This window comes from Hyaena hyaena, unplaced genomic scaffold, assembly GCF_003009895.1.
Source record: "Hyaena hyaena isolate Hyena2069 unplaced genomic scaffold, ASM300989v1 scaffold_594, whole genome shotgun sequence".
Taxonomy (NCBI): Eukaryota; Metazoa; Chordata; class Mammalia; order Carnivora; family Hyaenidae; genus Hyaena; species Hyaena hyaena.
In genome coordinates this window covers 948040-961889 of record NW_024081227.1, presented here as the reverse complement: position 1 = coordinate 961889, position 13850 = coordinate 948040, and the positions used below count along the sequence as shown (strand labels likewise).

At 40.0% G+C, this 13850-nt stretch overlaps 1 long non-coding RNA gene across 1 annotated transcript; it reads right to left on the bottom strand.

Annotated features, from left to right (window-relative positions):
• Positions 1-10690: 10690 nt before the first annotated feature.
• Positions 10691-12974, bottom strand: LOC120248552. The gene is made up of 2 exons (XR_005532602.1): positions 12755-12974; positions 10691-10925 (listed from the first exon to the last, which is right to left on the bottom strand). It is a non-coding gene; the product is annotated as an uncharacterized LOC120248552 (long non-coding RNA).
• Between the last annotated feature and the right edge of the window lie 876 nt (positions 12975-13850).

Here is a 13850-nt window from a genome sequence, read left to right as displayed (position 1 = left end):
GAACCCACGAACCATGAGATCATGACCTGAGCCGAAGTCGGATGCTTAACTGACTGAGCCACCCAGACACCCCTCTGTACAAATTTATAAAACGTGGCAACAGTTTTTATCTTCGAAATCCATGTGGGAAAAAGAACCATAAAAATATTTTTCTTTGTGGCTGACTAGAAATAACAGCTTTGGAAACAGAAAGCTGAGTTATTTCCTAGCTCCACCACTGATCAGCTATGTGACTTCTAATAAAGTACTTAATCCCCCTAAGCCTTAGTTTCCACATTTGTAAATGACAATAATATTTATCTTGTGAGGACCAAACAGGATCCACAAGAGAAGTAGCAGCACAGTGCCTTACATAATGGAGAAACTCAATAATTTAGTTAGTTCCCCGACTCTGCTCCTTTCACCATAAGGTAGTATAAGGATTTCAGAGGAGTGAGTTTAAATCCTAGTTCCCTCACTATGAGCTGTGCGACCTTGGGCATATTATATATCACTCTGTGTTTCCACTAGCCCATAGTGCCAGTCTTCTAGGTTTCTCTTGAAGGCTAAGAGAGATAATTCATGTGCAGTGTTTAGCACTTTGCCAGATGTGCTAAGTGCTCAGCAAAAGAGTTTATTATTAATAGTAATAATATCAATGTAAGTAAAATGATAGTAGAGAAGAGTGAGAAGGGCTAATTCCTCCTTAAGCTTATAGTATTAGACACATATTTAATGTAAAACAAAAGAAAAATTCTGTTCTTAACAAAAGTTTCTCATTTACATATTTGAGAGTGATATCATCACTTTAGGGAACACAGATGATGCTATGGATGGTAGGATTTGTACCTTTCTTCATTTTCCAAATTCTTAACACACAGTGCATATGCCCTCTACAAGCTGAAAAATATTTACTTAAAAAAAAACATAAGGCAGCATAAAATATTCAGAAAAATGGTTTATGGTAGTGCCTGATGAGAACCAAGCAGGCTATTGTGTTTCTGGCCTGGAGTATTTCATGTATTTTACATGATGTCATGTACTGCTGCTGCAAACATATTGGCTGTCAGTCACCTTCAAATAAATGTGCTGTGATAAAAACCAGCACATTATAGTTCTACAATGTGCACATTTTTGAAAACTCTAAGCAATAACTCTCCAGGTTTACCTTTGGGATGGAGGCAATTTTGCAGCATTTAATTGCTGTATGGCTTTCTTGTGGAAATTCAGGTTTTACAGACCTACTGCCAGATGAAAATGTCTCACATAGAACAAAAAGATAAAAATGGTGTCAAAATATTTAAGGTTTTTGGGGAGTTTGGTTTTGTTTCATTGTGTGTGTGTGCGTGTACACGTGTGTGTGTGTGTTGAAGTAGCAACCTTTAGGCTAAGTTTAAACTACAAAACAGATATTTCTGGGTGTCCATTCATTAAGCATTTGATTCTTGATTTTGGCTCAGGTCATAATCTTGTGGTTCATGAGATTGAGCCCCTTGTCCGGCTATGCAATGACAGCTCAGAGTTGCTTGGGATTCTCTGTCCTCTCTCTCTCTGCCTTTCCTCTACATACACACACACACACTCTCTCTCTCTCTCTCCCTCTCTCTCTCTCTCAAGATAAAGAAATAAACATTTTTAAAAACCAGATATCTTTCTGCCCCTTTTCTAATATCATCCATGACATGAGGTTTAAGTTGCCTCAGTTTCTCCAATGCCACCGAGAACAGACCAGTCCAAAGACACACAGGCTGAAGCAAGCTTGGTTCTACAATCACACTGACACAGGCCCCTGCACACTGCAGTCCCAGCCCCCTCACTAGTCTAGGAGCTCAGTAGCTGGAAACTGTAGTCTCATTGTTTTATATTACAAACGAACTTCCAGTTCCTTCTTGAAACGCTGACACACACTTCCTACAGGAGCAGCACAGGTAGAAAAACCACAAGGCTAGCTCCCGCAGTGGGTCTCTAGGGTGATGGGCTAAACCACCGCAAATTATGCAAAAACTCATTCTTAAAATCTCAACCACTGTTATTTTTAATATTTTTCAATGCTGCAAGTTATGTGTCACAATTTTAAAGTCTTTAAATAGATCTCCATTTCCAAAAGGAATATGTATTTCTTTCTGACACTACTGATTCTAAATATGCTCTTATTATATCTGAGGCATTGAAACACCCAAAGCACTGAACCAAATAAACCAGGCATGGCTCATTGTACTCATGGAGGATTTAAAACAAATAAACAAACCTCTTCATTTGGTCCAGGGTCTCACTTCATGACATGGCACTGGTGCAAGTTGAGTCTATGGAAGTCAGAAGAAAGTGGAAGGCTTTCAGCTGACCCTATCTGTTGTTCCAAAGCCACAGAGAGACTAAAAATGGAGACATAGATCCAACTCAAACCTCCATGCCCAACTTGAAGCTTTTCTGCTGGGAGTCACTCAAACATTCTGTGCCTCAAGTTTCTCCCCAACCCCCAGATAAGACGGAATGAGCCAGGATGAATTCCTGGGGTCCTTCTCCTTGCTGACATTCTGCGGTTCTCAGACTTTGCTGGTACAGAAGTTCTGGGTAAGATTTTGGGGGCTTGACCCAGAAACACTTAGAGAAGCAAGAATTCACTCTTTCTGTCTACCCAAAACAAACAATAGCATAAACAAAACAAAACAAAATTTAAAAACAAATAATACAAAATGAAGTATAGGATTATTTACTGTTATTTATACTTAATAACAGTTTGTGGAGGTTATCAATTACCACCTACTTCCCAAATCTGTTTTTTCTCATTCATTACTCTCTTCCGTTTCTTTGAAAGACTTAACCATCTTTATTATTTTTTAAACATTTATTTAGTTTTGAGAGACAGAGAAACAGAGCGTGAGTAGGGGAGGGGTAGAGAGAGAGGGAGACACAGTATTGGAAGCAGGCTTCAGGCTCCGAGCTGTCAGCACAGAGCCCAATGTGGGGCTTGAACTCACAAACTGCAAGATCTTGACCTGAACCAAAGTCAGCCGCTTAACTGACTGAGCCCCACAGGTGCCCCAGCCATCTTTATTTTGTGTTCATCTTCTGGGCAAGTGTCTGCTAGCCAGGGTCTCAGCCTTCCTCTGACTCTCCTCCCACCTTTATGACTATTGCAGATTTTAGCTTTCTTTTCTTTTCTCCCATCTGTAATTATGTCCTTTACCAGAAAGTTCAACTCCATTTTCTCTACTCTTCTTTCTACAAATGCACTTCCTTAGAAAAAAATTATACTTTCTTATCTATTAGCCTACCTTTTTCATGCTAAGGATTCTCCAACCCCTACGCACAGTGCAGGTTTCTACCCCAATCACATGTGTCTAACTGTCCAGAGGAGAGATATCTTTATATCCTGACTTATATCATTCTCATATTTTCTTCTTCTCCACTTGCCAAGAAAATTTCAGGCTGAATCATGTCCCCAGTTCTCTCATTTTCACTAATGACACTATTCTTATCTCAGGCCTCTAGACTAAAAAGATTTGGACATTTTTTTGTAATTCTGCTGTGGTTAAAAGGGAGTCAGGATGCCTGTGTTCACATTTCAAGGGGAACAAGTTATTCCACCTCTCTGTGACTCAGTTTCCTCAGTTGTAAAATGGGGATTATAAAAATACCTACCTCATAGCAGACATGCAAGAGATAAAATGTTGCTACATTGTAAAGTGTTTAGCACAGTGTCTGCCATATACTAAGTGTTTAGTAAAAAAAATTGCTAACCAAGCAAACAAAAACACTGAAGTATATTAATGCCAGGAGAAACAACAAGCCCTATAAGAAAGGAAATGTAATAATTATAAACTATGTGTGGGGCATCTGTGAATATTTGTGTCTTAATGATGCAAATACTAAATATAGACTTAACTAAAAAACTGAAATAACTACATTGCGAGAATGGAGATAGGGCATTACATGCAGAATATGTGAAGCTCAGAGACGGAGTATGAGAGAGAGAGAGAAAGAGAGAGTGAGAAAGAGAGAGAGAGAGATCATCTGTATCTGAAAGAGATGATTTAAGAGAGCTAAGTCAACATCTCCTAGGGTAGAAAGCCAATATGTAATGTCCATAAGAGAAACATTAAAAAAATAGTGACATAAGCATCCTATTGAGAAATATAGAGGTAAATGCTAGGAGAAATCATTAGATAGAAAGACTAAGAGCAGGAATCAGGGTAGGGATGAGATATAACTAAAGACTATTCTTTGTTCCTTAAAAATCTTATAGCAGTATTTCACTTAAACACTATAGCCAAATATTACCTTGGTAAAAATAGAAGATTGTACAGTAATTCATTAAATCATGGATTATGTGTTTAGACATCATATAAATCTTGAGAAAATGATATTTGAAGAAAGTATTCTTTGTACATTTTAATTTCCCACATTGAACCTGTAGTCTAAACTAAAAATATAAACTGATTCAGAAAATGGCTAGGAAAATTCATGATAAATTTATAACCAAGGCATAAAAAAAGTAGGGAAATCAGACAGCTTAGCCTTTTTAGATATTATGAAAAGCAATTATGATCTCTGAAAAATATCCCTTATCACTGTTAGGAACAGAAAGCCAGATTTAAATCTGACCTACAATTCAACCACCGTCCAACAGTTGGTTAGGCCCAAGATGGTTTTGGTAATGTTGTTCAAAATAATCTTTGCAAATAATCTTTTCTATTTAAGCATGACACTTGCCGTTTTTATTGTTTTATAATATTTCCATCAGATATCATTGCCACTTGGAACAATAGTTATAGAAACCGATTATTCGCAGAGCATACTAAATCTCTTTCAATCTCTGAAACTACAACTTCAGTACAGTTTAAAGAAATCCTCTAAATACGTACTGCCTAATAAATTTAGATGGGTGTGTTATTCTTCCCTAAAAAACAATGAGATCAACAAAATTTACAGTCATTAATAAAAAAGAGGAATCCAAAATCTCCAGTTAATTTTTAGTAATCAGTGATTTAGAAGATGATTTGTTAAGATGGTTAGGTGAGGTTAAGCTGGTTCGGAGGACTGGGAGAGCCTTAACTGGAAAAGGCCTTGGGACTGATCTGTGCTTTGTTATGGCCTATTCCAGTGAGCTTTTGAATACCTGTCAAATCTCAGAAGCATGAAAACCCCATCTCTGCTATTGAGTTCTTGAAAGAGGGGGGCGGCTTCCCGAGGAGGAATACCACTAAGATGCTAAGCCAAGTGCTGGTTGGCAAAATGAAAGTTTTCATCACAGAAGATACTCAGAAACAGTTCTTAACGTACACATTCAAGCACTCGGTGTAGCTTTTGTTCTACCTCTTCAGTATCTTCAGGAGGAAGAAAATGAGTTAATCAGAAGAGTTAGTCTGACCTGAACATTTGAATGAATGAAAATCATCTGGAGCCCCCTCAAAAAGGTGAGTGCTTCTAAAATCACCACTGGTAGTGCCAACACAGGAAATACAACAGGACTTGATGTGACTTCTTTTCACGGGTTACAAGGATGCCGGTGTGCACGTTTCCAGAAACAACCAAGAAACAAGTTTGTTTGCTCAGATGTTTCTTTCCCCCTATCTAAGAGATTGAGTTTTGAAGTATCACAATGAATTAAGAATCTTTTTACACACTGCTTTCTTGCCTAACAGTCACACTATCTTGGTTCCTAACTCCCCTTTCTCAGTCAGTGAAACAGTATTAAAGGAACTCTAAATCTGCTCTGTAATCCCCACATTAAAATTCGCATTTGTTTTAAATTCAGACTCATATTTAAATGGCTTTTTTCAAGGTTTAGAAGAATAAAATTCATTAGCAAGGTGATACATTCATACTTAATTCTCCAACCTGACTGCTCAATGAAATTGCCCGGGAGCTTTCAAAAGTGCTCATCTTGGGTCATAGCTCCAGAGATTCCAACATACAGTCAGGATATTCAAACTTTTATAAGCTCCCCAGGACAATTGAACATGGAACCTTGTACAAGAAGCCCTGCCCTGGAGAGCTGGTGGTCCCAACACTACAAAGTTTGTATGCTTATCAGCCTCAGCCGATTATACACTCCTTGAGCCGAGTGGATAGGTTTGGTTTTTCTGTCTACGACTTTGAATTCTGTTTTGTTCTATTCTTTGCAAAGGTGAATCCAATAGAATAATGCGGCATAAATTATTTAAGGGAGGCCTACAAATAACACATTTATTTCTGATCCAGTCTCAGTGGTTTTTCTGAATTACAAACCAAAAAACCCTACATTGTACCCATAACAGCTCTTAGTTCTTAGGACCTAGTTCTTAGGATAGTTGTTAGAATAATAACAATCAACAAAACTCAATAATGAAAATCGTAATATATACTTCGAATTGAACTTCAGACTTGAATTCCAGAAATTCAATTCTATTTTCAAACACCATCTTATTACTAACCCTAAGAAGACTCTTTTACAAGACAGTCAAAATTACCAGCTGAGCCTAAGGAATGTCATGGTTGGATATCTGGCATATTTCTACTTGGTTTAGAAGGTCCAGTCCTTCCTAAAATTGGAAAGAAAGGGGGGAGTTTATTGGCTTGGTCATATTAATTTTTAGAATTTTATTTTCACCCTGAAATTACATGGCAGAGCCTTATTTTAAGAGCAATGAAAAGTCACTGAAGTCTCTTTAGTAAAGATATGATTTATTTCTCCATCGGAAAACTGGAAGAGGACCAAGTAGAAAAACATGAGCTCCATTTTGGACTACTGAATTTGAAATGTCTTTGAGATACACAGGTAAACATGTCAGTCAGTTCACTGCTCTGTGAGAAGAGAAGGAAATTTGTAGGCTTCTACAAAGAGAAGGTAATAGAAATTATGGGCAAGGTGAAGGAGACTTGGAAAAGAGGAGAACGGGAAGAATGACCAACTCCAACATTGCAGTCAGCCATGACAGGAGAGCAACTAAAGCAGAAAACCTGCAATAAATACACTTCTAACCCAATCTCTGGCCAGACTTCTATTTATTTCCTATATAAAACTAGAAGTGGGATTATTAAGTTAAAGAGCATTTAAAGCCTTTTGATTCAGACTGACAGCTTTCCAGAAATATCATACCAACTTTCCTCTCCCCTCATCAACACTACAATCTTGGTCAACTTGGTTGATAAAAATGTCATTGCATGGTCTCAGGCAACAGTTTAAAATAATTCACATTATGAAGACTAAATGGTGATGTTACATAAATGAGCCCAAGAGACTCCCAAATGCAGAATTGTATTTAAACTGGGACTATGTAGCAAACATCAAAAATACCCAAAAAACCTGCTGAATTAAATTGAAATCAAAACATATTTCTTTTCCCAGTTTTTAATAAGCGCAGGTTCTGGTATCTCCTTCCTCCTCTGTGTTAAGGTCCCAAGATTGTTCAGCCGGATGCTTTAAGCAGAGCCCCTCTAAGAATCTCTCCTCCAGCGGCCACTGCCAGGATACTGCACAGCAGGATGGAAACTCAAGACTGGTGTTTCCAAATTTAGCTTGGAACTTCACAATCATCTTACTAAATGTTTTAAATACTGCTTGAAAAATGTGTAAGCAATGCCTAAGATATTTCTTTGTCAATCAGTATAAATTCACATATAAATATACTGATGTGGACTCTATTTTCTGGTTTCCCCAAGAATAATGCATCACACTCCTGAATATATTGTGGTTAAGTTGAAAGCCATTAGGGTTCATTGTCTAATCTTAATATGACTAGATCAGGGTTTATTCCAATTGATGTCTTTCTGGGTTTAGTACATAAATTATTTTTCTTAAAGGAGACTGTAGTCTCTTGTATTTCTATTTTTAATTGAGTCCTTTTGGGATATTACAAACTGAAAGGAATTTTTTTTACATGGACCCACATTTTAAAATCAGTTTTTGCTCTGTTAGCTGTGGATCCTGTTGCTGTTGCTAACTCCCCAATACTCTACTTAACAGGTCAACATGCCTCTGTGTGTAGAAGATGAGGGACCTCCAATCTTCACTCAATCAAAGGTGGTCGGCTTGGCCTGTTTTGAACTTGCTCTAGTCACTAAATGTTGCTTCAAGTTTCTACTTTCAAGTTATACATTTTTTTAGTCTAGCGGCTTTCTTTGGGGAGTGGGTAAAGACTTCTGCTCAGATTTGAATCCTGACATCATCCCTCACAACCCTCATGATCCCACGTGGGTTCAACCTCTCAGCTGCCTCAGTTTCTTCATCTGTACACAAGTGGTAAATACTACCTATCTCACATTAAGTACAAGAAATATTAATTATTATGATTTTTCCTAGCTGGGTTTTTTTTGTTTACTTATTTATTTTACGAGAGAGAAAGAGAGAGGCCAAGGGAGAGGAAAAGAGAGAGAGAATCCCAAGCAGGCTCTGCATTGTCGGTGCATAGTCCAATGTGGGGCTTGAATTCACAAACTGAACTGTAAGATCATGACCTGAGCAGAAATCAAGAGTGAGAGGCTTTACTGACTAAGCTACCCAGGTGCCCGGCCTGGTTGTTTTTGCCATTGTTTGTTGTTACTGTTTGTTTTATGGGGATGGTGGGGTGGGGGGTGAGCAGTGTACCACTTACAACTGCATCCAGTTTACCACATGGCCACAAGAATAGTGATCCATTCTTTCTAATTTGTCAGCCCTGCTGACTGAGGGGCTGGGACCTTGGTGCACCCTGGCTTGCCAAAGCAACAAGGCTCATGGGACTCTGTGGCACTCATTTCCCAGAGACCATAAGTACAGCATATACTCAGGAGTCCTCTCTGAGTATACATAGTAAACACATGAATCTGGGCATATAAAATTCAGTTCCCTGCCCGCTAAGAAATAGATAAGACATTGAACCCCCTCTCCCTCTCCTCTTCTCCCTGTCCCTACTTTCCCTCCCTCCCTCTCTCACATGCATGTGCGTGCACATGCGCGCGCGCGCACACACACACACACACACACACACACACACCTGGTGGGACAATGAAGAAGGAATTTGAGAGCAAGTCTGAGGCTGGGAGGCCATTTGGAAAATTAGTGCAACCATCTCTGGACATTTGAGGGGTGGGGATGGGGTGGCGAACAAGTAGGGAAACAGAAAATGATACATTTACAGAGGTGAGAAGTGTGAACAGTACATTTTACATGTTTTTTAATGTACCATTTCTAAAGCACACATGACACTGGAAACAGCGTCTAGGGCTATAATCATGATCTACAGGGCAGCAGGGCTTTGCGCGGGGACTGGAACCGCCTAGCTGGCCCAGCCTGCATCCTTCACATCACTGGGGCTTCCACTCCGTCCCTGGGGTCCGATCTGCACGGGTCACCTCATCAGCAGCGCGTGCTGGCTGATCAGGAACCCGCGACTGGCGGAGTGGGGACTGTCTCGCCCACTGCCATAGACTTGCTGGACAGGAACATGTAACTCATATTTGACAGGGACGTCTGCCCAGGGCAGGTGGCAGATGGAGACTAAGAGTTGGGGTGAAAGGTGACAGGGAGTCGTCATTGTCACAGCCCCTTCTGGGAACTTACATCAGCATCACAAAGGGACCAGCTCACGTGGGAGGGGCAGGAGCCAGGCTGGGGGAGAGGGCCCCTCGGGGAGGACACGGAGACCCCTAAGACAGGCCCTGCAGGCGCAATCTGAATTCTAAAACAAGTAGGCAAACAAAAACTCTTTCCTTGAAACACAGCCATAGCGATATTACCAGTTATAAGCTTTACTGCTGCCCCCATTCTATTAATAAGAAAAGACAAAGCTGTGTTGTTCCACTCGTTTTTTCCTTGCTAGGAACTCCCTCCACCTTTCAGGCGAGGCTTGCCAGTGGGAGGCTTCTTCCCCGCACCGCTTTCCCTGGGAGCTGCTCCGGCCCTGTCTGCCGCCTGATCCCCTTGCCCCGCTCGCTCATACCTCTGGGAGTCTCCAACAACGCTTTGGCTTCTGGCCAGCGCCCTGATTGGTAGACGCTTATTTGCCTGACCTTCTTCACTTTGGTTATACAGCCTGAAGGTCACCTGCTACCACTAAGCTACCTATTTAAAATCAAATACTTCTGCATGGGTGGGCAGTCTATGCTACCCAAATTAGAAATGTTCCATCATGTTGGGTTTTCCTAAAAAGCCAGGAAGCAGTTTCGGAGGGAAGCTGTCCAGAGGAAATAAGTGAATCTTGGTGGACAAGGAACTGGGGGAGGGCAGCCTTGCGGTGCAGGAAGGGTGGGCATCTGAGGCTCCAGCGGGGTGGAAAGGAGTCCTGGGCTCAGAGGCTCCTTTTTTGTCTCACCAGACCCAGAGCTCAGATGTGGCTTCTATGGTCAGGGAAAGAAACCTCAGGTTAGGATACAAATACTAACCTGTCACAATCAAAGATTGTGGGCCAAAAATAATCATTAAAATCAAATTAAGACTTCACCCAAATCTGCAAAACAGAGTGAAGACTCCATTCACAATATGTAGTAAAACAGGATAACCTCTCATCCAGCTGCCCTTTCCACACCTCACACACACACATACCGGGAATGCCCCTTCAGATCTTCTCCCCTCACACATCATACTCCTCCAAACCCCACCCCAACCCTGAATGAACAGGTCTTCTTTTGTTTTCTTCATCTGTACTCTCTGTCCGGTCTGGATGAAATTAATGTTGGCTTTCTCACTGTAATTCCTTGATAAACTTTTGTCTAAGCTGTCAAGAAATAAATGTGTCACTAGAGAGGAAAAGAGAGAGGAGAGAAAGCAGACTTTATTTTTTGATAAGACAAGGGTGTTGATTGTACTGTCTTCCTAATGTTCTATTTCTTTATGGTTGGTTGCTTTGTACTTTTTCTAAAACGCAAGACACATATTCCAACCTCCTTGTTAACATCAGAACAGTTTCCATTTTCATTTGGAGAACTGCACAGTGTTTGATTTTTACAGTCCAGGAAGCTAGTGACCACATAATTATCTTCAGTTCCTACAATTAAGCAGACAGATAAACAAATAAGCAAACACAGGGGACTACATTTACTTGTGGATATATTCACAAAGTTCTAGAAAAGAGTGCAAATATAAAAACTTGTGGAATCAGTGGCAATGGTCAATGGGAACAAAATAGTGTTTAATCAGGTTTAAAAATATATCTTAGAAGGAACTGACAGGGACTCCAGTCACTCCTGACTTGGTATAAAAGACTGACTGAACTTCTTTTGCATTAAATAAGCCCGGCATTATTGGATGATCCTAGAAGAAAGGCCAGAACTGTACTTCTTAGAAGATCACGCTATGCTAGAAGGACATGCTGGACATCCTGCCATTCAAAGCAGGTAAGGACAAGCAGGTACATGACATGTAGGGGCAGTTTCTCAGGATGTTTCAAACTGAAATCCAGGTCAGTGACTTCCTCTCTTCCCCACTGTCAGCTACCTCACTCACCCAGGGATCATTTTGGGACACAATATCACCACTATTTCAAATTTCTTTTTTCTCCTCTGCTTGTCCTCTGTCTGAATCTTCTTACTAATTATTTAGCTTAAAATGTATTATATTCAACTTGTAAACTTCCTTATATGTTCAGGAACGGGAAAAATATTTGTTGAGAGACAGTAAGGTGGAAAGAAGAGTGAAAAGGAGAGAGAAGGAATATAGAAGAAAAGAGAATGGTAGTTTTCTGTGTTGCCTTTGTTCTCTACTAACACACAGCACTTATCATCACCGTGCTCAGAGCCCAACACGCCTGCGAGAAAGAGAAAGGAAAAAGAAAGAATTATCCTCGGAGTACTAATCTATTCACATAACTTCAGCTGTCATTCTTCTGTGGAAGATCCCACAATGTTTATCTTCAGCCACAAGCTTTCTCCTGGTTTCCTATCTCTGCTTGTCTGTCTAGTAGATTATTTCCACTTGGAGGTCTGGCTGTCACTTCAAAGCAAGCGTTTCTAAAATCATCTTAACTGCCTTCATTCCCAAACCAGCTTCATTTTCTTGCATTCACATTTCTATTAACGGGACCAAAACTTTCTACATGATTCAGCCTAACCCCCTTCTGCCATCAGTGGTGCCATCTTCCTGCTCCTTCTCACCTCCACGTCATTGATGTTTTCATCTTCCTGATATCCTCTCTCTCTCTCCTCTAACCCTTCCTTTCCATTCTTAACCCCATCAGGCCTTTATCACTTCATGAGCACCTGGAGTTCTAAAGATTAACAACTGCATAGTTCTATCTGGGCTCATCTTGATTCAGCATATTCTGAAATGAATGGAAAAAATTACCAAAGGGAATAAAAAAGAGGTGAAAATTGTTATGATGATGATAATAGTTAATGTTTCTTGAGCACTTACTATTTGTCACGTACTTCTTGAAAGCTCTTTACATGGATTAACACAGTTAAGACTCACAACTCTATGAAATGAACACTATTTGTACTTTCCTCATAACAGGTAGAGAAACATGACAGTGGAAATAAAATTTGCATGGTGTTCTGAGAGTTAGAGGACCTGAGCTCAAGGTCTCAAAATTATTTTGTAAAATCACTTGGCAAAGCAAATAATCTAAAATCCTTTTCTTAGAAATAATCTAAGATTCTATTTCATAGCTGAGATGAGAGATTTAGTATAAAATAGAAATGGAGTCCTGGAATTCTCCAAATTCTTTTCTATTCTCCAGGGGTCATTCATAAAGTAACAATGATTTATTCATTCAAAACAGTCTAGAGCACCTACAACGTACCATGAACGGTTGTTATGTCATTACATAGAGACTTGTCATTTGTATCAGCTCTTCCCTAATTATTACTAAAGTCTTACCTGAGGTAGATAACAGGCCAAAGAAAAGAAGAGCTAAGGAAAAGAAAGAAATCTTCATAGCAAGGCCACTCAGCAGCAATTAAGTGTCTCAAAAAGATAAACCAATGTAAATGGAAGTGACTTGAGAATCAGAATCTCTGTACTTCGAGACTTTCCTGGATGAGCTGGATCTTATGTGCCTTGGTCTTTCTTAGATTTGTGGGGACCCAACTCCTCACAACTCCTGTATACTTCCTATTTGTTTAATCATATTATGACATGTGTAAGCCCTTATTACATCTTTACAACACTTTTTACTCACCCATGTCCCTTCACACTGTCTCAGTGACCCACCAACAGGACTTAACTGGGAGGCCTTTTATCACTTGAAGGATGTCTTACTTGATGACTCCCCTAAAGGTGGCACCACTTTTCCTGGTGCCCTCGGTGCTCCTTCCCCACAAGAGCAGTGCTTTCCCTTACTCTACATATCTCTTTTCCTAGTCTGAACACCATGATCACCACTGGTGCCTTGAATACTCTTATGAAGTTGTTAGTAAACCCGAATCTTCACAGCCCAGCCCCCCATCCACCTCCTCTCCTGCAAAATCCAGCAAGCATTGCTGAAGATCATCATGTGATTATGCTAATATCTCCTGTTCATATACTTTCAACTGGGCCCTGATGGTGACTTTCCCGTTTAGAGTGAAAACCCCAAAGAAAGGGATTATATCTTCTCTGACCCTGTGCCTACACAGTATCGTAACATAGTAATGCTCAGAGAAGTTTGTTGGAACTGTTGAAATGACCTTCTTTTCCTGCTTTCTTTGTTAGTCTTTTATTGACTCCTCTCACCCCAATGGAGCTCTTCATATCAGAACTAATCCTATCCCTCTCTTTTCATGCAGGTAACTTAAAATCTCTCCCTTACTTCTATCCTTTTTATCTTTTGTTTCATAAGAAATAATCACTTTCTCCTTCAAAATCTATGTCATCTTCCCAGGCTCTCTCTCTAATTATTTTCTATCATCTTCCTCAATCCTAAACTTCACAATCCTCCACTCATTATGTAGACCACAGATACTTACAGATTGATATCATCTTAGGTCACAATTGC